This window comes from Diabrotica undecimpunctata, chromosome 8 (assembly GCF_040954645.1).
Source record: "Diabrotica undecimpunctata isolate CICGRU chromosome 8, icDiaUnde3, whole genome shotgun sequence".
NCBI classification, from domain to species: Eukaryota; Metazoa; Arthropoda; class Insecta; order Coleoptera; family Chrysomelidae; genus Diabrotica; species Diabrotica undecimpunctata.
The window spans coordinates 73770580-73797359 of NC_092810.1; positions in this window are offsets into that span (position 1 = coordinate 73770580).

Here is a 26780-nt window from a genome sequence, read left to right on the forward strand (position 1 = left end):
CTTGCATCTATTTCGTATATCTGTACTTCTAGCCCTGTCCCATAGTGTCTTACCATCAATTTTTCATCTCTGCTGTTTCTTACATCCTTTTTGTTCTCTTTGTGTCAGGTCTTGTTTCTGCCGCGTATGTCATTATTGGTCTGATGACTGTTTTGTAAATTCTGCCTTTCGTTTCTTTCCCGATATTTTTATTTCTCCATATTGTTTCGTTTAGGCAGCCTGCGGCTCTGTTTGCTCTATTCACTTGATCTTCCACTTCGGTTTTGAGCTTTCCGTAGCTAGATAATGTGATGCCTAAATATTTAAACTGCATCACTTGTTCTATTATCTGACCTTCCAGCTTCAATTTACATCTTAGTAAATTTGCTCTTATAACCATGCATTTTGTCTTTGTTGGGGAAGTTAACATGTTAAATTTTCTGGTGGTTACATTAAATTGGTGCAGCATACGTTGTTAATCATTTTCACTGTGAGAGAGTAGTATTGTGTCGTCTGCATAGCAGATAATTTTAATTTGTTTTTCTCCCATTTGGTATCCTTTTTTAGTTCTTACTTTTTTATTATTTCGTCCATAATCAGGTTGAACAATAGAGGACTCAGGGAATCTCCCTGTCTTATCCCATTGCCAGCTTCAATAGGGTCGGTTAGTTCTTCTTCTACTTTTACTTTTATTGTGTTGTTTTGGTAGATATTTTCGATCGTTTTGATTATTCCTAGAGGCATGTCTCTTGCATTCAGTAAGTGGATAACGTCTTTTAATTTGCCCCGGTCAAATGCCTTTTTAAGGTCCACGAAACATAGATATGCCGGTTTGTTGTATTCTAATGACTTCTCTTGCACTTGCCACTTGCCTCATTATAAATATAGCGTCGGTGCATGATCTTCCCGACCTAAAACATTGTTGTTCTTCTGTTAGTGTTATAATTTTATTCAATTTAATTGTTTGGTTGTTAATTTGAGTGTTGTGTTTAATAAATAAATAAATAATATGTAAACAAATTGCCGATGAACTATTCAGCGACAATTTAGCGTTAATTTTTGCTGAACGTGTCATTAGTACAGACAGTACAATAAAATGGCCCCCTCGGTCACCCGACTTAGCTCTTCTGGATTTTTATTTTTGGGGATGCTAAAAAGGAAATTGTACAGGTATGAGTTCGAGCGAGCCACCAACTTGGAGGAACTGAAGGAAAAGATAATCCAACTTAGCCAAAACATATCGGCAGATGCACTCAACGCCATGAGAAATGCGTTGTATAATAGATTTGGTTACTGTTCGTTACAATTTGTTGGTCTGTTTGAACATTTAATTACCTAAGAATTTGGTTTAGAATTTCTAATTGTTACTAGTACTGTCTTTATTTAATATGCTTTATAAAAGATCAACCCACTAACCCATGCAATACGCGTGGCATACCAAACTAGTTCTGTTCTGTAGAGATGAGCGTTGAATCAACGAACTGTTTTATTCAACCATTTATTTGTCATTAACAAATCTACGGTTTCTCACTAGGAAGCCAACTAGTTTATGGTTGATTCAAAAAAACTACGTTTTGTGTTGTAGACCTAAACAGATGAACAACGAACACTTCACGTCGACGAGGACAATTAGTTGATATGAGAGACTACTACAAAACTAAAAATAACATGCGACTCTTTCGGGATGGTGGACAGTCGGGCCATCGATTGACGTTGAAAATAAAATAACTAGGTATTCTGATTGATGAATGTATAAAAGTAGTATGAGAGTAATCATTTTATTTCAAAAAACTGCACATTTGTAGAAGATGCAGCTTTTATGCTCGACTTTCTGAATATTGCAATGGTTGATTATTTTTAATTATTAACACATGGGAATCCCTAATTAATTTTTTGTGTTACTCAGCAAGCATCATTTTTATTTGGAGTTTGTATTTTGTCTAACGTAAATGTGAATTTATTCTTTGATTACTGAATATTTACTTTATTAATTGTTTGTGCGTTTAACATGTCTGCGCGTAAAAATGTTAGTATTTTATGACATCACTTTGAGAAAGATATTACGGTGACAAGGCTGTATGCAATATTTGCAAAGAAAAACTTAGTTATAAATTAACTACAGTAAATTTGAAAAGCCATTTAAAAAGAAAACATACTTCAGTATTTTTTTCTTTGATTCAAGAAAGCCAAACTAACATTTACTAAACCTATACATAGACTCGTTTCATTCGTTTTTCATAGTTGAAGAACGAGCTTTTAAAAAGCTTGCAAGGTAAATTCCTGGATATAAACTGTTATAACTGTTATATTAACAGTTTATAAAATGTTTTAGAAGATATATTTTTATAACTTTATCGAAACTATTACAGCTTAGCTATTTTATACTTTTTGGTAAAAAATTGTGATAGTTATAATTAAGACTCTTTTTTTCTGAAAGACTTAATCTACAGCGATTTGTTCGTAGGTAGTGACAGTTTCCCGTATTGTGAACATGGACATCAGACTGCTTTATTAAATGGGTACGTTTTATGTGACTTTCAGTTAGAACTTGAAATATCAACAGAGTAGGTAGCGGCATAACTTTGAATTTGACAAAGAAAGGTCTAGATAACTAACCCCTGCTAAAATCCTGACAGCTTTCTTTTGCATTCTAAAAATTTGAAGTGCATTTGTTGAATTGCCCCATATAATTACACCATAGTTTAGGTGAGAGTAAAATAAAGAAAATATGTCATTTTTAATGTTTTGAAGTTTAAAACCCTTGCTAGTTGACGAATAACAAATAATTGTAACAAATAATCGACCAGTTGAGTCGATTATCTATGGTTATTCCCAATAGTTTAACAGTCTCTTTATTAATCCATAGGGATAAAAGCCTAGATGTCGCTACCCCTACAGTTACGTGGCATAACCACAATCATTAAAAACAGAGGGTGTCTCATTACCCAGGGCACTCTAAGTAACTTTCAGCCTTCTCACGTAAGTCACACGATGAGGAGGGGTGGAGGAAAAGCCTGGGGGTCAGATAGGTACCACTTCGACTAGCGAAGTGTGACCGGTTTGATCTTCGGACATGTGGATCCCATTCTTACATTGGTATACACATGTTCCAAGGGGCAGGGTTGATCACTGCGTGTGTGTGTGTGTGTGTCTCTTTGTTAACTAAATCATTGTGTAAATTACCTGCAGATATAACCAAATTTTACGTTTTATCAGAGTTAAGTTTTAGTTTGTTTGCAGCAAACCATGAGCTAGATTTAGTAGAAATTTTCTTATGAGACATTTTTAAATCATCATTATTTTTTCCTGATATGGTATGTCGTATTATTTGCGAATTGTATGGTTTTGTACGGAGATATGAATTTAGGCAGATCGTTGACATAAATAATAAACAAAAGAGGTCCTAAAACCGAACCTTGTGGGACTCCATGTTTTACGGATAGAAAATCGGAGAGATGACCTTTAGACACTACCGCCTGGTATCTGCCACATAGATAAGAAGTTATAAGCTTAAGATGGATACCTTTGATTCCATAGTAATTTAATTTGTGGAGCAAAATGTCGTGTGTAACGCAATCAAAATCCTTCTACAAGTCGCAAAGAGAAATTGCTATGCGATTGCCGCGTTCAAGTCCCTCAATAACCTCGCTCACAACATTAAATACTGCGTTCGTAGTAGAATCAGCACTTCTGAATCCATATTGTGAGTTGCTAAAATAATTATTTGACTTAGGAATAAAATTTTTGTTTGATAACCTTTTCAATCACTTTTCCAAAAGTAGAAACAATACTTATGGGTCTGTAATTGTCAGTTTTTGAGGAGAGTCATTAGCTTTACAGTAAAGACTTTCTGCCGGACTACAACAAAATGCTCCAAGACATAGACGAATAGCCGTGTTGTGTACTGCATTTAGTGAATTTAAGATTGATTTAGTTCCAGACATATAGACGAAATATCCATAGTCGAGCTTGGAAAGGACTGGTGATCTGTAAACTTTCAGTAACGTAGTTTCTTCCGCGCCCAATGATAATATAATAATGTTTTGATTATATTTAATCTTTTTAGGCAAACTCCTTTAAGTTCCTGTATGTGTTGTTTCCAGATTAAATTTGAATCAAATATCAGCCCTAATATTTTGTAATTATCAACAACTGGTAATTTAAAGTTGTTGATAGTAATTTTAGGATTGAAAGAACTCATTATTCTGCTAAATTTAATAACTTTGGATTTAAAGTGGGAGAGAGTAGTCGCCACTCCTTCCGATTCCTGGCAACTTCCCTCCATCTTCTAACTCCTAGAATTTGTAGGTCTTCTTCCACATCATCAATCCATCTCATTCGTGGTCATCCTCTGCTTCTTGTGCCCTCTGGTTTTGAAAATGTTAATATCTTCGTGTATTCGTGATCTGACATCCTAGCAATGTGTCCAGCCCATCTAAGTCTCTGCACTTTAACGAATTTCACAATATCTGGATCGGTGTATAACTGATATAGTTCAAAGTTGTATCTTCGACGCCGTAGCCCATTTTCATTTACGGCCCCAAAAATCTTTCTAAGAATTTTTCTCTCAAAAATACCAAGAAGTCTTTTATCATTTTGAGATAAGATCCACGTTTCAGCCCCATATATTAAAACTGGTCTTATTAAGGTCCTGTATATATTAAGCTTTAGTGCACGTTTTATATTTTTATTTTTTAAATGTCTCTGGAGGCCGTGAACAGTTCTGTTTGCTATTGCTATGCGTCTTTTTATTTTGTCGCTTGTCGTGTTTGTTGCGTTTACTAACGATCCAAGATATGTAAATTCTTTGACTTGCTCAAAGGTATGGTTGTTAATTTGAATTCTTTGTTGGATATTTCGAGGGTTTGTAGAAACCAACATATATTTGGTTTTTTCCTCGTTTACCACAAGTCCTAATTCACTTGCTGCTTCCGAAACCTTGTAAAACACTGCACCATGTCTCTCATACTTCTGCCCACTATAACTATATCGTCAGCGAATGCGATAATTTGCGTCGATCTATTAAAAATAGTTCCATTTATTCTAATATTTAATTGTCTGATTGCCTTTTCCAAGGCAATATTAAAGAGCAGACATGCTAACGCGTCCCCCTGTCTTAGACCATTATTTTCGACCCCAAAGAATTAATTAATCCAGTAAAAGTAACTGCAAAAATAATAATGCAAAAAATTTGGCTTTCAAAAATTCAGTAGAATGAAAGTTTAGACTCTACACTCTTAAATGAATGGTTAAATTTTCTCAAACATATTTCAGCACTGAAACATTTAAAAATTCACAGACCTTTTTTTATTGAAAATTATATATGTAGTATACAAATACACGCATTTTCCGACGCTAGTGAAAAGGCATACGCCAGCTGCATATATATTAGAGTGACTTATAGCTCAAGAAATGTCTCTTCCACACTCATCACCTCTAAAAGTAGGCTAGCTCCAATAAAAACATTAACTTTACCTAAGTTAGAACTTATGGGTGCTGTTTTATGCAGCAAACTCACTAAAAGAATAGTTGAAATTCTAAATAATAAATTAACTCAAATAGACTCAATAAACTGCTGGACGGACTCAGAAATCGTACTTGCTTGGTTAGGCTCACATAGCTCGAGATGGTCACAGTTTGTTGCAAATAGAGTTTCTGAAATACAAGGAAACCCACAATTTAAGTGGCGATATATAAAGTCAAAACAAAACCTCGCAGATATTGCGTCAAGAGGCATGTCTGCTCCTGAACTTCTAAACTCAAAAATTTGGTTAAATTATGACTTAAATTATGGTTATTAATTATGACTTAGATTTAACTTCTTATGATTCAAAACCAAATGTAAGTAAAATATCCGAGGAAAAGAAAATAGTTTATCTAGCACAAGAAAGCCCAATAAGTTTCATTGAAAATTTATCTCTCAAATTTTCAAACTTCTCAAAACTACAACGCAGTATCACACTTATTCTCAGGTACATTCACAATTTCAAGTTTCCAAATGAAAAATATGTTGGACCCTTCTCTGTTTCAGAATTAAAAAATGCTGAAAATTTAATAATAAAACTTTTGCAAAAGGCACACTTTTTTCGAGAATACTCTTGTCTTGAAAATAAGGAGATAATTTCAAATAGAACAATTTTAAAACTCAACCCATTCATAGATAATCAGCAAATGATTCGTGTAGGTGGTCTTCTAAGGTACTCAGACGTCCCATATGAACAGAAGTACCTATTACTTCTACCCTCTCATAATCACATAGTAAAATTAATGCTGCATAGAGAACATATAAGATTATGTCATGCAGGCTCTCAAAACACTCTTTCCAATTTTCGTTTAAGATATTGGTGTCTAAATGGTCTCAAAGAAACTAAAAGAATAATTAATAAATGTCACGATTGTTTTAAATTTAAAGCAAAGACAGCCACACAGTTATTGGCTGATTCACCACGGGAACGTTCATGTTTCCCCCCTCCATTTACCAATGTTGGTCTAGACTTTGGTGGTCCATTTCTTATAAAAAGCTCCAATTTAAGAAAGGCTCCAAAAATAAAATCCTACATAGCGTTGTTCGTATGTATGGTTACTCGTGCAGTGCACATCGAATTAGTCACAGGTCTCTCTACCGAAAGTTTCTTACTTGCTTTAAAAAGATTCATCAGTAGGAGAGGCTGTCCACATATTATCTACTCAGATTACGCCACTAATTTTCTAGGAGCTAGAAATCAGTTGAGGGAAGTTGCACTATTTCTTAAACAAAAGGAAACCTCTGAGTCCATATTCAATTTTCTCTCCTCTTCTGAAATCCAATGGAAATTCATTGTAGCCCATTCTCCGCATCATGGTGGAATTTGGGAGGCAGCCATAAAAAGTGCCAAATATCACATTTTAAGGCTTTTAGGCAATACCACTTTAACTTTTGAAGCCTTTAGCACAGTTCTCGCACAAATAGAAGCAGTACTAAACTCACGCCCTCTTTGTGCTATGTCAAATGATCCAAATGACTTTAACACATTGTCTCCAGGACATTTCCTAATAGGAAAACCAATTACGTCATTTCCTGAAGAGATAGTGACGGAAATACCTAACAATAAATTAATAATTTGGCAAAACTACATGAAGATTCAGCAATCATTTGCCAAACACTGGAAAATTGATTACCTTAATCAACTTCAGAATCGCCCCAAGTGGTTAACATCACAGAAGAACCTTGAAGTTAACGACTTAGTTCTATTAAAGGAAGATAAAGTTCCACCCCTACACTGGCCATTGGCAAGAATTGTTAAATTGTTTACTGGTAAGGACGATAAGGTCCGTAGTGTTAAAATAAAGACTAGAGATGGATATTTTAACAGACCCATTACAAAACTCTGTCCTCTTCCTGTGGACAAAGTAGAAAATTAAAATTTTAAATTTTGTCACATTTATATGTATTACTCTAGTTTAGGAATAGTTATTTCTTAAATTACATTTAAGTTAAGTTTGATTACTTTCTCAAATCACTCTTTCTTTCGTTTTGAAGTAAATACTTCAACGCGGGCAGTCTATGTTCCAGAAACGAACATATCGTTTTAAAATATAAAATAAAAATATAATTCCTTAGACTTTTCTTAGTGTAGAATAAGTAAAATAGTCATTTTATCAAGTTTGCTCGGGATAACCGACTCATTGGCGCCACAGCCTCTTAAATAGTTTTCACACCTAAATACAAGAGGGGTAATCTTCACTTTTACGCATCAAGTAGTATTTTATCAGTTCGTTCTCACACACCGCCCTTGAGGCATGTGCATTTTAAAACACTCTCAATTCATGTATAAAATATTTCTCTACGCCGAAATCGGGCATTTTTCTCATAAATACGGTTTTCTCTTTTACGTGTGAAAAAGAAAGAATTATTTGATATTGTACAGTCAGCTACGGCCGTGTTGAGGCTTCTTTACTCTAAAAATAGTTAATTATAAGTCGATAAACTTAAAGTGAATTTTATTTCTCTGGAGCTATATTTGCTCACATTAACAATCCTTATCCTTCAACGGTCACTGAAGAACCAAACCTATGAAGATACATCCAATCAAAGGTCTTTTGAAATAAGGCTTGGAATCAAAAGATTTTCAACCCTCTTATGGAGGGAGCCAGTTACAAGGCTCCCCTCAAGAGGAGCGTTTAATAGAATGTTGTAGTTTTCTAAAAAGAGATTAGACCTTTCGGCCTCTAGTTTATTTTCCAGAAATACAGGGCCGAAATTTACATTGAAAGACATTTCTCTGTAGTTTGTAAAATGCAAAGTTTGGTCATCTATTCGAATTTGAAAACAATATTTTGTAAATTGGTGGAAATAGTGTTGTTATTGTTTGGGGTAGTGTTATATAAGTTAATAATTTTTCCTAGTTATGTTGGTACGAAAAAGAGTATTTTATTAATTAACAATTATTTATTTCAACAGTTCTTAGAATTTATACTATATTTAAATATATTCTGAGATTTTCGTAATGATTTGGGATAGATAATTTAATTGTTGTGTCTGTCTAATTCCTTGCTTGCTTTCTGGCTGCCTACAGTTCTTGTCATTCTTTGGAAGTATTTTATTTTACTACTAGATTTTTATTTAACTATAACCAAATATCAAACAAGAACCATATTTTCATAATATTTTTTTTTTTTTTGTAATTTTTCTAAATATTTTAAACGATTTACCTTTAATAATAAATATATATTTATTTTCACCGTGCTTTTTCACACTATGTTAGGGCTCTTTAGATTTTTAACTTATTTTCTTTTCATGAACTGGTTTTGTCTATTATCTTATGTTAAAACCGTCTTGTTCTCTTTTTCAAATAATGCTTTATCAATTCAAATAAATAGTACCTTTGCTGATTCAAATATTATTCTTTTCTAATTTCAAGGCCTGGTTTCCCACATATTTCTTTACATCGTATTTGGGAATGTAAATATGAAATATTCTTATTATCAGCATATTTACTTGTTCTTAGAATTCCAAGATTACTTACCTACTTATTTTCAGTAACTCTAATACCAACAAATTAAATCTTATATTTTCAATAGTTGGCCACAGATATAACTTGTTCAATAGTTGGCCACCTTTCATTCTCTAAAATTGGGTCTTTATCTGTACAGGTTTCTCTTAGTTTTGTGCATTTTAGAAGGTAGTGACTAGTCTGAATCGCGCCACAATCAAGGTATTGCTGGACCTGCTACTCCATTCCAAGATTAAAAATACTAGTGAGTATAATACAACTATGCTTTTATGCTTATATGCTTTTGGGAATGGTATCACACATTCCCATCAACTCGGCTCATAGGGCACAGAGCCACCTTCTCTGTCGCTCATATGAGTAATTCCTGTCTGGCGCGTCCACGTCGCGGGGGTGGGCATCTCTTGCTTCAGTAGACCGGAGCTAGTAGATGGCTAAGTTCAGATAGGGACCCAGTTCCGTGGGGTATAACACTGCCCCCTTGCCCAGGGATACGGGTGAAGACCACAACGATGATGAAGGTGGAGAATATAGTATTCGGTTCAGTGAATTCAACGGAAGTGGCAACCCTGTTTCTAGGGATAGTATAGAATCAACCTGGTGAAGGGCAGCAGCGATCACCAGTACTAGAATTAGGCGTAAAGGAAATGATCCTAAACCGGCTTCTTACTAGAATACCGTAGGTGAGACTGAAACAGTTAGAGGGCTACGGTACTGCGATGCGGAAAGCAAGTAGGAAACTACCGCATTATATTCCTCAGGACATCCGTCCGTAGATTTTTTTCTTGTCATGTTGGAAGAAACAAAACAAACGGCCCCTAGTCCCGGGCAGGCCTTAAATGGCCAAGGGGTGCGAAGAATCTCCCGGTTTCAACTTGATAAGACAATCAAAATTACTACGTGGAATGTTAGAAGCTTATTTGCAGCAGGCAAACTACAAAATCTAATTCAGGAAATGAACAGAATTAACATCGATATTCTCGGTATAAGCGAATTGCGATGGGAAGGCACAGGCATGATCAATACTACTGGTAAAACCCTTTACTACTCATGCAGTGATAGCACAGACCCTCACCACAGACATGGGGTGGGAGTTCTGATAAGCGAAAATTTGCGCGCCTCCGTGAAGAACTTTGTCCTGATCTCCGAAAGAGTCATACTTATTCAGTTGCATGGAAAAGTTAACATAAATATTATACAAGTCTACGCCCCTACAGCAGACAAGCCAGAAGAAGAACTAGAGCGATTTTATCAACAGCTAGACGAAGCCTTAAAGGTGACTAAGAATCACGAAATTAACATCGTATTAGGAGACTTCAACGCAAAAGTTGGGGAAGGAGCTGTAGATCACGTAGTTGAAAAATATGGTCTTGGTCAGAGAAACGACAGAGGGGACAGATTGATACAGTACTGTCAAGACAAAGATCTAGTCATAACGAATACTTGGTATAAGTTACCACCCAGGAGGCTTTACACATGGAAGTCGCCTTTAGACGGACATCAGGGCATTATAAGGAACCAAATAGATTATGTGACAATTAATAGAAGGTACAGGAATGCTATTACTAAGGTATCTGCATTACCTGGAGCAGACATAGGATCCGACCACAATCCCTTAGTAGCAAATATCAAACTGAGGCTCGCTACAGCTAAAAGAAAACACCAGAAGGCATCAGTAAACATTAGAAAACTCAAAAACAATGAAACAAATGAAGCGTACACAGAGGAAATAAACAATAGGTTCTCTAATATGGCAACTGAGAATGATGTTGAAAAGTCATGGACCACCATAAAAGAATCATTTGATGAGTTGAACAACACTTTTCTACTCGAGAGTAAAACAACTACCAAGAATGAGTGGATGACAGAAGAAATATTAGAGATGATGGAACAACGCAGGCAGTGTAAGATCAGGCAGGACGAAGTAGGGTACCGAAATATACACAGTCAAATTCGTAAAGAAATTATAGCGGCGAAGGAGATCTGGATGACTACACTTTGCGCCGAGGCTGAAAGCCTATATAAACTCGGCGACAGCTTCAATCTTCACAAGAAAATTAAGGAAATTGCTGGTGTCTTCAAGAAAAAACAAGTCACTGGTATACATAATGACCAAAATGAATTAATAACGGACCCTAGCGATATACTTAATACTTGGAAAATGTACACAGCCAATTTGTTCAATGATGACAGAACACAAAAACCACCACAACTGGGAGACCATTTGTATGGCCCAAGTATTTTGAAAGCTGAAATTGTACACGCTATCAAACTATTAAAAAGTAACAAAACCCCAAAACCAGATGATATGTACGCAGAAACAATCAAGTTACTTAATGAAGAAAACCTAGACATTATTGTCAAGCTCTTTAACGACATCTACGATACGGGCCAGATTCCAAAAGATTGGCTTCGATCTACATTTATCGCCCTACCAAAAACACCACGTGCGAACTTCTGCAAGGACCACCGACTAATAAGCCTAATGAGTCACTTTTTGAAACTTTTCCTGAGAATACTTCACACTAGATTGTTTAAGAAATGTGAAGAGGTCAGTGGATGGAGTCAGTTTGGTTTCAAAAATGGACTTGGCACGAGAGAAGCGATCTTTAGTATGCAAACATTGATACAGAATTGTTTAGATCAAAGAAAGGATGTTTTTATCTGTTTCATCGATTACGAGAAAGCATTCGATAATGTAAAACATGAATTGATGATAAAATACCTACAAGAGTTGGGATTGGATGCAAAGGATATAAGAATCATTGCCAATCTGTATTGGAATCAGACAGCAACAGTACGTCTTCAAAATTCCAACGAAACAGAAGATTTCTCCATTAAAAAAGGAGTAAGGCAAGGTTGTATACTGTCTCCAATGCTGTTCAATTTATACGTAGAAAAAGCCTTCGCAGAAGCAGTGGAAGACTCTAATAAGGGTATTAAAGTTAACGGCATATTTATTAATAACATCAGGTATGCCGATCATACAGCCATAGTGGCAGATAACATCGAAGATCTTCAATGCCTTTTGAATGATCTAACTCTTGCAAGTGAAGCTCGGGGTTTGAAAATAAATATCAAGAAGACAAAATCAATGATTATAAGTAGAAATGATTACCCCAACGCAAAGATATATGTCTCTGGAGAAGAAATCGAACAAGTCAGGCAATTCAAATACTTGGGATGTTTGCTGAATGAGGGTTGGGACCCCGAGAATGAAATAAAGGGCAGAGTTGAACAAGCCAGAAATGCTTTTTTGAGGCTTCGTAAGTTTCTGACTGATCGCAAATTGGACTTTAACCTCCGATACAAGCTGCTTAAGTGTTACGTGTGGCCTGTTCTCCTGTACGGAATGGAAGCATGGACGTTAAAGGCCAGTTCTATTAACAAACTTGAAGTATTCGAAATGTGGTGCCTGCGTCGAATGCTCAGAATATCATGGACGGACAGGGTCAGAAATGAGGAAGTACTCAGAAGAGCGGGCTTACAGGATAGGGAACTTTTTAATTATGTAAAAAGTAAGAAGACTGCATACTTGGGGCACATTATACGAGGAGAACGATACACTTTTCAGCAACTGATACTCGAAGGGAAAATAGAGGGTGGGAGAGGTCTCGGACGTAAAAAAATGTCATGGCTGCGCAATATTCGACAATGGACAGGAATCCACAGCTATGAAATGCTTCGCAATGCTGCTAAAAACAGAATTATTTAATCCAGAATATTTAACATCTCACCTGACAAGACGATGTACGGTGGACGCCTACGCAGAAATGCATGGCACCTTAAGAAGAAGAAGAAGATAATACAACTTTTATCAATGATTTTCCACATGAAAAATTATGCTTCGTAAGTTTTTAACAAAACATTTTTTAAATTCACATACAATACAAATTGTACCTGTATATTTCTTGACTAGGATATTTAGATATTGCATAACATCCAGTTGCCATAAAACTTATGTCATCATATAATAAACGGAATAAAGATTCCATAAATAAATAAAAATGCAATTATTTTTTCATAAATTTTTAAGAAAAGAAACACGACATCTTAATGGTTTATAGTATATATGACTTCTTTATGACTTCATAAATTACAGTAGATGCTGATAATCAAATCTTTTCTAATTGCGTTAAGTCAATAATCAAACAGGAATAAAAAAAGTAAAATAAATATCAATTTCCTTATTTCGCAGCAATTTATCTAACCAAAAAGAAATTTAGGGACGTTCAACAGCTTGAAGACTATAATAATACTATATAGTGGAGCACAGAAGGAAAAATGTAAAGAAACTATTTATATTTCTACACATTTATACGAGGAGGTAGGAAGATTCTACCACAAATAATTATGGATATATCAAAAAATGCATTGTAAAAAAAAAGAACAGAACGCGCAAAACATATCGAACTAATATTATTTTTCTACCATTCTATAAGTTCTCATAAACGCCACTAAACCTTACGCTACTAGGAGACTTTAACTCCAGAATTGCCAATAATCGTTCTACAACCGTAAGAAAAAAAAAAGAAAGAAAATGGCAAATTGGCATGGAAAATGGAAATTTTTAATATCCCGAAGCTGTTTTATCTAAGTACTGAGACAGACGCTCTGAAGATATTTTAGTCACTCAGCTTTTAACAATTGCCCAAAGAGATCACGAATCATACGATCAATATCACCAGAAAATTACAAAAAATTTAAATGATTTATTACCACATATAACATTAAATGACAACGTTGAAACTATTAATTTTAAGACTCCTTATTTTAAAAATATAGCAATAAAACTTTTTCACAGGCATTAGTGATATACGGTGAATATTTGTAATATTTTTTAATAAATTCACTTGAAAATGCCTTCCAAAAATGTATAATCGATGACAATCACAAATCTCAGAAGAAATATATAAAATATTTAAAGATACAACAAAATAAAAAACCCTTCTCACCAAACCAGATACCTGCTAATACAAATCAAACATTTTATAATAAGACAAATCCCACTAGAAATGTTTTTCAACAAAACTTAATCTCTTATCCGAGACAAAACTTTCCCCAAACCAATTCAAACTTAGTAAGAAAAAATCCCCATCAGAACACAAATTTTATTGCTAGGCCAACCACCAATGTAACTATCCAATCTAATTTCAATTCTTTTAGACATAACTAACAAAATAATAACTTTACCAATCAAAATTTAAATGGGCCACAAATCCAAAATTCACAACCTGAAAGGTATCATGCTACTCCAATGAGTGGTGTACAGACTACTACCACAAAAAAATGAACCCATGAGCGCGACCACTAGACGCATGCATTATTTTAATATAAATGCAACCTCAGACGAATATTTCGAATATGTTCCCGAATATTTCGAAATTAACGATGATTCTGAAGAATTAATTTTAAAAACAAAAAGAGAAATCAAACGATTTCTACTTAGCGAAACCGAATTCAAATCTTAACCACTGTGTTTCCTAAAATTTGCGAAACAAACAGCTGGATAAATTACTGGGCAAGGGAATCTAAAATTGCATTCCACAAGCCGTTCATCCTGGTCAAAATTCGTAGTGAATTCGTAATACTGTTATTCTGTTTTGTTATTTACTTCGTTTGAAGTACCAGAAACTGAATTCACTACGAATTTTGACCATGATGAACGGCTTGTGGAATGCAATTTTAGATTCCCTTGCCGAGTAATTTATCCAGCTGTTTGTTTCGCAAATTTTAGGAAACACAGTGGTTAAGATTTGAATTCGGTTTCGCTAAGTAGAAATCGTTTGATTTCTCTTTTTGTTTTAGATGGCGTAGTTACGTCCGTATATAGTTATTTTAATAACTATTGTCTAGGACGTCCGTGTGGATGTTGTCTGTCGCCCATCGGACGCGTCCCCAGGTGGTGGATAGGGGAACGCCCTAACCAGTCCTAGGACTGGCGGGTAGGTGGGAAATAAAATACCACCCGTGAACCAAAACAGACTGGCATGGCAACCCAACAGAGTCCCTGGCCCTCCAGGTTGGGGGTTAGGCTAGAGGCTAACAACCTCTTCCTGTAAAAATCATATGTTACGGAACCTCAAGGACTATTAGCCAGACGGAACTTACGACGACGACACTGCAAACGAAAAATGGAATTAAGATTAGAAACATGGAACACCCGAACCCTGTACCGAGCTGGAGCACTCGCATCTCTACTAGACATAGTGAACATGTACAGAGTAGATGTTTTGGAACTACAGGAAATGCGATGGACGGGAACAGGCATTCTTGATAAGAGAACCCACTCCATATATTACAGCTGCAATGAAAACCAACACATAGATGGAGTGGGATTCATAGTAAACCAAAGAACAAAAGGCCTAGTTATTGATTTTAAAGCCTACAGTCAAAGAATGTGCTATTTACGCTTAAAAGGTAAATTCTTTAATTACAGTTTAATTAATGCACATGCCCCGACCGACGACAAACTAGAAGACATTAAAGAACAGTTTTTCGAAGACCTAGAACAAGCCTACAGAAGATGCCTTAAAAATGACATTAAAATAGTGCTAGGTGACATGAATGCAAGAATAGGACGAGAGCATGTTTTTATGCCGACTATAGGAAGGCATAGCCTACACAACATCAGTAGCGATAATGGATTACAACTGATAAACTTAGCAGCAGCACTGAACATGACCGTCGCTAGCACCTATTTTGAACACAAGAATATACACAAGGTAACCTGGACCTCCCCTGATTTAAGAACAACTAGTCAGATTGATCACATCTTAATAGATTCAAGACACGGAACGGACATAATAAACTGCAGAAGTTATAGAGGCGCAAACATAGACTCAGACCATTGTTTAGTGATCTCAACACTAAGGGCTAGAATTTCAAACTCCAACAAAGAAAAAGAAATAAATAGAAAGAAATGGAATGTACAGAAGCTGAGAGATGCAACTGTTGCAAAACAGTACTGGGAAAATGTTACCAATAGGTTAAGGAATCAAAGTCTAGGCGAAGAAGACCAGAGAGATATAGACTCATTCTGGAACAGGATAAGGGAAGATATTGAGTCAGCAGCACAAGATGAAATAGGAACAGAAACTTGTACCCGAAAAAATCACTGGTTTGACGATGAATGCAAAGACGCAACACAGAAAAAAAATGAAGCCTATGCAAAAATGCTTACCCGCCGAACTAGAACAAGTATAGAGAATTACCAGACAAAGAGAAGAGAAGAAAAGAAAAAACACAGAATGAAGAAACGAAACCACTTAAAAAAGGAACTTCAATATATAGAAAACCTCAACAGAGAGAAAGAATTCAGAACATTCTATAAGAAAGTTAACATCAACAGAAAAGAATTTAAGGCAAACACAAATCAATGTAGAAGTTTAAATGGCGATCTCTTAACAACAAGAACAGACGTACTAAACCGATGGACGGAATATTTTAACCAGATACTTAATATGTAGGAAGAAGAAAACCCGGAAGACGAAAGCTGCGAGGTAAGCGGAGCAGACGAGAGGGAGGAGGATCCACCAACGATCCTGGAAGTTAAAGACGCTGTAAACAAACTAGCCAGAAACAAATCACCCGGAATAGATAATCTCCCAGCGGAATTATATAAAGAAGGTGGCCACGATATCATAATAGCCCTACAGCAGCTTATAAAAGAAATATGGATACAGAAGTCCCTTCCCAATGATTGGAATATTGGAATACTTTGCACCATACACAAAAAGGGTGATATCTTTGAATGCTCTAACTATCGAGGAATTACGCTCCTAAATGCAGCGTATAAAATATTCTCCAATATACTATGCCATCGTATGGCACCATATGCAGAGCGAATAATAGGACAATACCAGGCTGGTTTCAGAGGTGGTAAATCAACAATTCATCAGATTTCAACCCTAAGACAAATTCTAGAGAAAACACTGGAATACGGTGTAGACACGCACCACATATTTATAGACTACAAGGCAGCCTACGACTCTGTAAATAGAAGAGAATTATTTAGAGCAATGATAGACCTAGGAGTACCAAATCAGTTGGTAAGTTTAACCAAACTAACCCTTGAAAAAGTTGAATGCAAAGTACGAATCCAGGGGGAACTCTCTGAACCTTTTAAAACAAATAACGGGCTACGTCAGGGAGACCCACTCTCCTGTATACTATTCAATCTAGCTTTGGAAAAAGTAATACGTACGTCACAAATCACAACTACCGGTTCAATATATAACAAATCTGTGCAAATCTTAGCATATGCTTGTCGCCAAGTGCTCGGTCAAGAGTGACCAATGAGCACTCTTGGCGCGCATCGCCCCGCCTTCCTCCCTTTTCCAATTTTTCCATTGGTCTTTTGGTTTGGAATCTTGTAAAATATTATGTATAAATATTAGTTGATTTCCAAACCAAAGGACAGTCTACCTCGGTCTCTCCTAGAGCCCTAAACTCTAGGGAGCCGACTAGCGGGGCTCTGCTCCACCTACCTCAGACTCTGAGGCTTTGTCTTCGTCTCTTATGATTGAGTTTTATTTTATCCTTCAAAAAGAAACAATTCACGTCCCAACTAGAATAAGGGATAAGTGCCTAGGGTGTTTCTCACATCGAATTTACGAAATATCCTAGAGCAGAGCGTATAGCAGAGTGGATAAGTTCATAGGTCCACTCTAGCTACGACGACATGGCGCCCAACAAATGGATTAAAATCCGGACCTACGACCCAGTTCCTGACCCACAGAAGGCAACACTCCATTGACTTTAACATGGGTTAAAGTCAAGTGAACAGTGGGGAGAGCCACGGAGTGTTAGAAAGTTATATTCTAACACTCCGCCATCGAGCTTTGCAGCAATCCTGATGCCTTCAGTGTACCAGGTGTCTCAGCGAGCCAGCCTTCTGCGACGTTTTGAAGCCCCGGAAGCTACGAAAATCCTGGAGTAGCCACAGTCCCTGCCTGCCCTCCAAATATGTGGTCCGCGTCACCACGGAGCCCCAGGCAAACTCGCCTACGAGACCCCAGGATAAGCGGATGGAAGCCGGATAGCAGAGAAGAAGACGAACCCGCTGGGAGGAATGGTACACCGACCGTGGATGGAGCATGCCGCAGAGGGAGATGCAGTAACATCTGGCCCCCCTAGGTTCAAGCTAAGTGTTGTATGTGAGTTACGAACTTTTTGAATTTATTTTGGACACTTTTAAATTACTGTATTCATTGTTCTATATATTTTTCGCATTTCTTAAACTTGTAATATTTTAAAATTTTCAATAAAATTTTCCACAGCCTCAGAGTCTCGAAAGGAGGGGGGATGTCGCCAAGTGCTCGGTCAAGAGTGACCAATGAGCACTCTTGGCGCGCATCGCCCCGCCTTCCTCCCTTTTCCAATTTTTCCATTGGTCTTTTGGTTTGGAATCTTGTAAAATATTATGTATAAATATTAGTTGATTTCCAAACCAAAGGACAGTCTACCTCGGTCTCTCCTAGAGCCCTAAACTCTAGGGAGCCGACTAGCGGGGCTCTGCTCCACCTACCTCAGACTCTGAGGCTTTGTCTTCGTCTCTTATGATTGAGTTTTATTTTATCCTTCAAAAAGAAACAATTCACGTCCCAACTAGAATAAGGGATAAGTGCCTAGGGTGTTTCTCACATCGAATTTACGAAATATCCTAGAGCAGAGCGTATAGCAGAGTGGATAAGTTCATAGGTCCACTCTAGCTACGACGACATGCTGATGATATCAATATTGTTGGGAGAACGGAAAACGCAGCACGAGAGGCGTACGTAGCATTAAAGGAAGCGGCTACAAAAATGGGTTTAATAATAAACACCAACAAAACAAAATACATGAAAATAGGTACGCAACCACAAACACTACGGCCACTTGTTATAGAAAATGACGTCATCGAAGCAGTTAACGAATTTGTATACCTGGGAACGCTCGTCAATACTGAAAATGACACTACCGCAGAGATAAACCGCAGAATTTGCACGGCTAATAGATGCTATTTTGGGCTTAATCTCCTTTTTAAATCTACAGTTATATCAAGAAATACAAAAGTAAAACTCTACAAAACAATAATACGCCCAGTCCTAACATATGGTTCAGAAACCTGGACTTTAACAAAAAGTAATGAAAACATGTTAGGATGTTTCGAAAGAAAAATACTAAGGCGCATCTATGGAGCGGTAAATGAAAATGGTGTCTGGAGAAGACGATACAACTTCGAACTCTATAGGATATACCAGGAACCAGATATCGTAAAACACATAAAGATAGGACGTCTAAGGTGGGTAGGCCATGTTATGCGGATGGAGCAAACCGACCCAGCTAGAAAAACGCTCCTTGATAGACCTATTGGTCAAAGAAGAAGAGGAAGACCCAGAACAAGATTCCTAGATAACATCGATGAAGACATGAGAAATATGGAAATACGTGCTTGGCGGAGGAAGGCGATGGATAGGGACGACTGGAGAAAAATTCTTGGGGAGGCTAGGACCCACACAGGGTTGTAAAGCCAAAATGATGATGATGATTGTCTAGGACGGGAGAGATTTTTGTTTTGGTTCAGAGCAGTGACTATACCGTTCTGAAGAGACCTAAGAAGGTCGAAATAAGTATCAGCGGTTGTTGCTGCACTGTATCAAAACGAAAATCTAATACCGTCATTCTGTCTAATTGTAAAAACTTCTTAGGATTTTCCCGAGGATCCGACCGACGAATATCCACCACTAATATCGATCTAAGTAATCTCCAAACGAATCCCAGACTAGTGTTCTTGTACTTACCTAATTCAAATATTAAAGTATTAATCGACTGTAGTGGCACTCATACAGTTGTTTTGCCAAAAGTTTTAAACCTGATACCCTCTAAATCGTCATTATAAGTCAGCTTGGTTAGTACACTGTATATAACAGCTACCCCTTTTAGATAGAAGTTGGTGCGTGGCATCAAGTTTTAGACTGTCTGTTTGTTGGTATTCAGTTGGATCTGCTCTTCTGTGTCTATGGGGTCGCTTTGGTGGATATTGGATCTTAGTTTTGGAGGTATCTTCTTTCAATTCCTGGCGAAGACTGTCTCTGATTATCTTGGTAGAGAGGGGGGATGGTTATTGTTATTGATATTGCCAATTCCTATCATGTACCTTTCTTAAATCTGCATTTGTATGTGATGTAAAGAACAACAAGAATTAAAATGACGACTATTATTAAGATCGTAAACAACTCAGATATTTGTTGACGAATGGTTCATTGATTAGATTGTCGAGTTTTTCAGAATACTGATTGAGTTTGTGATGGGCTAGCTCGAGGTATTCAGTATTGATCTTGCTAAGCTTCAGTGGTGTTAAGTCGGGAAGATGGATCTTATCTGGGACATGTTTGCAGCAATTGAATGATATTTGGGCTGGGTGACTTCTGTAAGTAAAATTGTCATGGACGTCGATTAATTTTCAGGAGTACACTCTTGTACTACCAATAAAGGCATCGCACGTGGATTTCAGTTTGAGAACATGGTTGATATGGATGAACTCTGATTTGACGTCTCTGGACTTGCATTTGATGGTAATAAGCAGTGAGTTAGAAACTTTTATGAGCCAAAGGTTAATGTTGATCTTCTGGACGTTGTAATCTTTGGCGAATACTACGAAAACCTGGCATGTTTTGAAAAGGCGTTCTTGTCGCTTCAAGAGTTGGGCTTCGCATATGGCATCGCTGTCGGTCGGGTATGGAAGTGTTTTGTAACAGATTTTTGTTTAAGCTCGCAATATTTGCATGACTTAAGACTATTTATTGTAAGGTATAACAATGAATCATCGTTTCGCGCAATGTATTTATGTGTTAATATTAAATGAAGACCTGTTAGATTATCCAGTATTGGTATTCATTATTAATAATTATTATATTATTAACTAGCGCCTTAGAAAACTGAGGTGTTAGTTCTCAAAGGGAGCCGGGAAAAATCCTCTCTTCGATTTATGGTGGAAGGTGTGGAGGTTGCACCGGTTAAATCGATTAAGTATCTGGGAGTCTGGTTGTAGAAAGGACTAAGGTTCGGAGTACACATCTAAAAGACGGTATAGAAGGCGAACCGAAATCTGGAGGCGTTGATACGGCTGATGCTAAATATTGGAGGCCCAGGTAGCACCAAAAGAAAGGTGTTAAATGGAGCTTTCCAGTCGGTGGTAACCTACGCTGCCCCCGTGTGGTGTAGCGTACTAAACACTGCAAAATACGCTAATCTGATGGAGACTTCGAAAGGACGAATGCTCCGCAGGGTATCTAACGCATATAGGACAGTTTCAAATGAGGCTCTGTATGTCATTGGAGCGGTGACACCAATCGCTTTGTTGTGCAAGCGAGCGAGGGTGTATGCAAGGAGGATGGATGTAAATATAGGTGAGAATGAGAGAGAAAGAACGATAGTAGAGTGGCAGAGAGAATGGGCGAATGATAGCGGAAAGGCAAGGTGGACTAGGGAGCTTATTCCCGATCTGAGGCCGTGGTGGGAATGTAAGTTCAGGAAACTAAATTACTTCCTGACGCAGTTTCTGACCGGACATGGTATTGGCACCTTCACAAATAGAATAGGCAAATCTGCCTCGACAGACTGTAATGTTTGTGGGGTACCGTACGCTCCCGCTCACATTTTTAACTGTCAGAGATGGGCAAATGAGAGAGGAGATTTCGATAGGCGAGCGGGTTTCGGGCTGGATAAAAGAATTGTTGTAAATATAATATTGAGAGGAGATAAAGAATAGAGAGAAGTCCACTGTCTCATTTCTGGGGCGATGAAGAAAAAGGAGCAGGAGAATAGAGGAAGAAGTTGAGCCAATGATCTGAAATTTATGTTTAATATTATTTATTAGTTTATGGCCTAATGTCTGAAACATTTTCTGATTTACGGTAATAGGTATGGTTATTTATAAATTTTTAGTTTTTTATTTTAGTTGTTCATTGAGTGGCAAGACCACATTTTTGAAACGGTGGTTAAGGTTTTAGCCGAAACACGGTTAATCCGGCACTACACTGGGGTCTTCTGGCCTAGTATTCTACTCGGCCGAAAGATGCCAGGGTGTCTTGTTCGGTGATGTAGATGTCCAAAAGAGATTTCCCCCATCGTTGCCTGTCAGAATTCAATGGATACCTTCTTACGCTCTTACTAGAATAGGGCAATGCGGCAATTAAAATAAAAGGATTGGTATTGGATAGAGACGATATAAAGTATATTGTTCTGCATCAATTAAAGGAATATTTAAGACAAACACAATTCTTGTATCTAGTTACTAGTCTTGTAATTCGATAGTATTGAGATATTAAACTAGATTTGAAGAATATATTGATAATGAAGGATTATTTTTCTGTAACGATTGTGATATATGACTAAGCAATTTAATTAAATCAAACGGGGTGATGATTGAACTATGTAATATTTTTAATCGAGCACAGGCTGTGGTATTTACTATATCATTTAACGAGTCTTCGATAAATGAATAGCTTTTCATTAGTAATTCACACAAGTTTAGCATATCGATTTGAGACTGATAGAATTGATAGAGTAAAGAAGAACCCATCAAACATACCTGATATAAACTAAGACCGCGCTCTTGTGGATATATTTGCGACAGCATTCTTTGGAAACATGCATCCCAATTTCTCTATTCCATCTAGCAGTTACTTCCCGTCGTGTATTTGTTTTTCCCGACTTACATAGTCTAATTAAATGCCTTACACTACTTTAAGAAACAACCTTTGGACGACCTGAGCTTTTGCCGCCAACATTAATACTGGCAGTTTCACCATATTTCTTAATTATATTAAATACAGTAGTTGTTGCTACAGTCCATTCAGTGGAAATTTCACGCATTGTTTTCGCTTTATGATACTGATGACTATTAATTTCTCAAATTTTTGGATCAGTACGTTTTCCACGTGCCATTATTGCATTTTACTCGTAATTAATCTAACAATTGTTAATTATTCATACCTAAATGACGTGGTATAATTATTGTTGACAACGCACTACCTTGTCGTATGTTTGATTTTAAAGCCTTTTTTGCATCAGCCTGATAAAATTTAAGAATCGTGAGAAAAAGCAAAAAATGTTCCAATATTTAGTTGTCAGCAGTTTTCGATTATCAAACAATTGATTAAATATTAATTAAATAGTAATCAATATAAAATATATAATTAAGCCGCAAAAATAATTCCATACATCATAAAAAATGTGTTGATTTCATATTTACAATTAAAAAATAATTCGATAAAAGAATTTTGGTAAATTAGCATTATATTCGCAAATAACTACTTGTTTCAACATATAGTTATTAGGGCTCGTACAAGGAGTGTCCATTTGTCGTTTCAAATTTTAAAATTGGTTTCTTCATGAAAAAAGATTCCAACGGTGTTGTTAATTGGAGATAACGTATACTGGGAGTAAATGAATGGAATCAGTCCTCGGAATCTGAAAGAAAATTACTTATGATAGGGTTCTAATCTATCAAAATTCATTTTCATTGTTTTATTGGTTTATATATTTAATAAAGTAGCAGAATTTACGTGGATTCCTTGGATTTCGAAAGGGTCATTAAACTTATTTTGGGCTTTGTCTTTTCTTAGCCTTTTCTTTTTGTCTTTCCGTCTTGGCTTGAGCCACTTTATAGAAGTATTGCATATGATTATTTAAGTCTTTAACATACTTTGATATAAGGTTTTGCTTATTGTGAAGTATTTCAGGTGGTCTAAAAGAAGTAGGTCCAAAAATAAGTTTGCACGGTATAAATCCGTGGGTTTTGTTTTTTGTGTTATTGTAGCAAATAACTGCATAAGGCAGAAGCTTAAACGGATATTAATAAGGATTTTCAACGTAATTAGCTTTTATCATTTCGCTTAGGGTTGCTTGAAATCTTTCAATAGAAACGTTAGATTGTGGATGGTCCACACTTGAGAAGATTAATTTTACGTATCGTATAATTCACAAAGATCTTTCATCAAAGCATTGTCGAATTTACGTCCATAGTCAAAGTGTAGGCATAATTGAGTGCCATAGTGTTGAAAAAAGACAATAAGATTATTGACGACAGACTTAACTGTTTTGTCTTCAAGGGGAAAAGGCTGTGTGAACTAAGTGAGCTCGTCTCTGATAGTTAGGCCGTAATTTCTGATAGGGCATTCGAAAATATCTATGTTAATTTTTTGAACAGTGTTTTAGGTGTTTCGATGATGACTAATAAACTATTTAGGTTTTTTCTACGGATCTCACTTTTTGACATATTTCCCAGCTTTTTATAAAATTTTCCACATCCTGTGTGATGCCTTACCAATTATACTTTTCTTTTTATTCTTCGTATAGTCTCATTTATACCCCGATGGGATTGCTTTTACCACGGTGATAATGATTTAGTATTTGGAGTATTTTATCCTATTACGGAGTTTTAATGACATCTTGGCAAAATCTTTTATTTATATAAAAAGTTTTATTTCTTTATCGGCAAAGATTAATGAAAATATTTCTGGAATTGGTAATTCGATTTTTAATAATTGATTTTCAACGTAACAGATTTGCTATAGGTCAAATTTATTTTCTGCGACATAAACGATATAGAATATGTGTTGTACCACCGTTTCGGAATCAAAAGCGGAATGATGAAATATTTCCAATTTTTGACAGTTTTACTACCAAATATGTTAATCATTGACAAGTTAAAATCTATATTGTTTTCATCGAAGAGTCGTCTAATATTTGTGATGTATCTCTTCCATTTTATTTTGTCTAAGAAAGATGATGATGTTTTAATGCGGTTTGTCTAGTAATTGATCATTAGATATTTCAATTTCAGAATAATCAATGAGTAATTTAATTTTATACACTTCGACAAATCTATTAAAGTGTTTGGTGATTGCTTACTCATCGATTTTATTTAGTTTTTCATCAGATTCCAAATGATTTGAAGCTTATATTAATATTTTCTTTTGGAAATTCCCTAATTTCTTAAAATTATTGATTTTTATAATTACACTTCACAAGCTTAAGTCGCCATCTAGCTAGTCTACTTCCAAGGTCTTCTATATAAAATAACCATGCAATTGGACGGTGTCAGTTACTAGAGTGAATTTTCTTTCGAACAAACGGGTCGGAAATGTTTTACGATACGATAGTAAGGAATTCTCGCTCAATGGTCGAACATTGTGTTTCAGCATTACACAGGGTACGTAAGTATATGCTATAGGTAGGTCTTTTCCAATAAGACCTTGCGATAATATAGCACCGATGGCGAATTACTTGCATCTGTTGTGAGAACAAATGGTTCAATCATGGACAATCTTAAACTAGATGCTAGGATGCATACAATTCAGATGGGTTAAAAAAAACGAAAGCATCTTTGCCATTGAGCCAAGTGACGAATGTATCGTCAACATATCGTAGCTAATATGTGGGTTTGAGCATTGATGTGTATAGTGCTCGGGTGTCAAAGTCTGCCATAATTATGTTGGTAATTACTGGAGATAGTGAGGAGCCCATTGGGGTACCATTTATGTGTCTGTAGAATTGATTTTGGAAGAAGAAATTTTGAACATACAATGTTTAATGAGCTATAAATAAATGGATATTACAAATATTAATATTTGTTACATCTAGTTTTCGTCTAGTAAAATGAATAGCTTCACAGAGACGCACAAAACTGATCTTTCTAAGAATTTGGGAGATAGAAGAAGAAGACGTAAGGTGTTTGCGTTTTAGAAATTTATAGATGACTTTATGGTCTCGGAAGGTTTTAAAAAATGTTAAATCATAAAGAAGACGATTCTTACGTAGCAGCAGTTTACTATATAATTTAGTGAGCTAGTAAAATCCCTCCCGTAGAGGCGAATAAAATATTACGAAAGATTTCCGCAGTTAGTACAAATAAACCTAGAGCTAAGACCAATAGATTTACAAGAATTAATATTAAACTTAACAGTCTTTCGGCTTGAACCGCGTCGATTATCATTGCGTCGAGCTTTTGACATCCTCTTTAATGTCTTCTTCAGGGCTTCCAAGGTCTCATTTTCCAGAGCTCCCAGACACTACACTAACCAATGCGTTATTGATACTGGAAACAGAGTACGGCTCATTTATACCGTCGATGGTGAGGTGTAGTATTGCCCAAATGCAAGAGCAAGACGAGACTTAGACATTGTTGGTCTTGCGCCAATACACCTGGTCTTGGTACTGCTCCTCCGGTCTTGGTCTTGCAGCAAGAGTCTTGCGAATCTCGCAGTAACCTATTAGCTTATTATGCTTTAGCCTATGCTTTAACTAACTCGGCTCTCTACCAAGCTCCTCGGGAGTCAATCTATTTCTTAATAAACGTTTGCATTTAATAAGCTTACATGTGCTAAAACATGGTTAAAACACAAAAAAAAACCAAATAAATGACATAACTGTATTTTAGATAACATTATCTGTCTCGAAAGATATTGATGGACCCCCACAATATAAGAAATGGAAATCTTAAAAAAGATTGGTATGTGGCAAAAAATCAACATACATGTATCAAGGGTACAGATTCTTTAGGTGATAAGATAACAAACTAGAATCCGCTTATTAAAGCAAAATAAAAGTTGTTCACAATCTTAGCTCTACTTTTATATATAAAACTAACTTGAAAAAACAAAGGATGCGGAAAAAGTCAATGATAATCAAAAGAAGTTATGTTAAATTAAGGAGTTTACCAAAATAAAGTAGTAGGTACATAATATATTATCTAATTGTGTTCACGCCTCTATCCAATTCGAGTTTATTTTATGCATTTTTACAATCCGGCAACATAGTGGC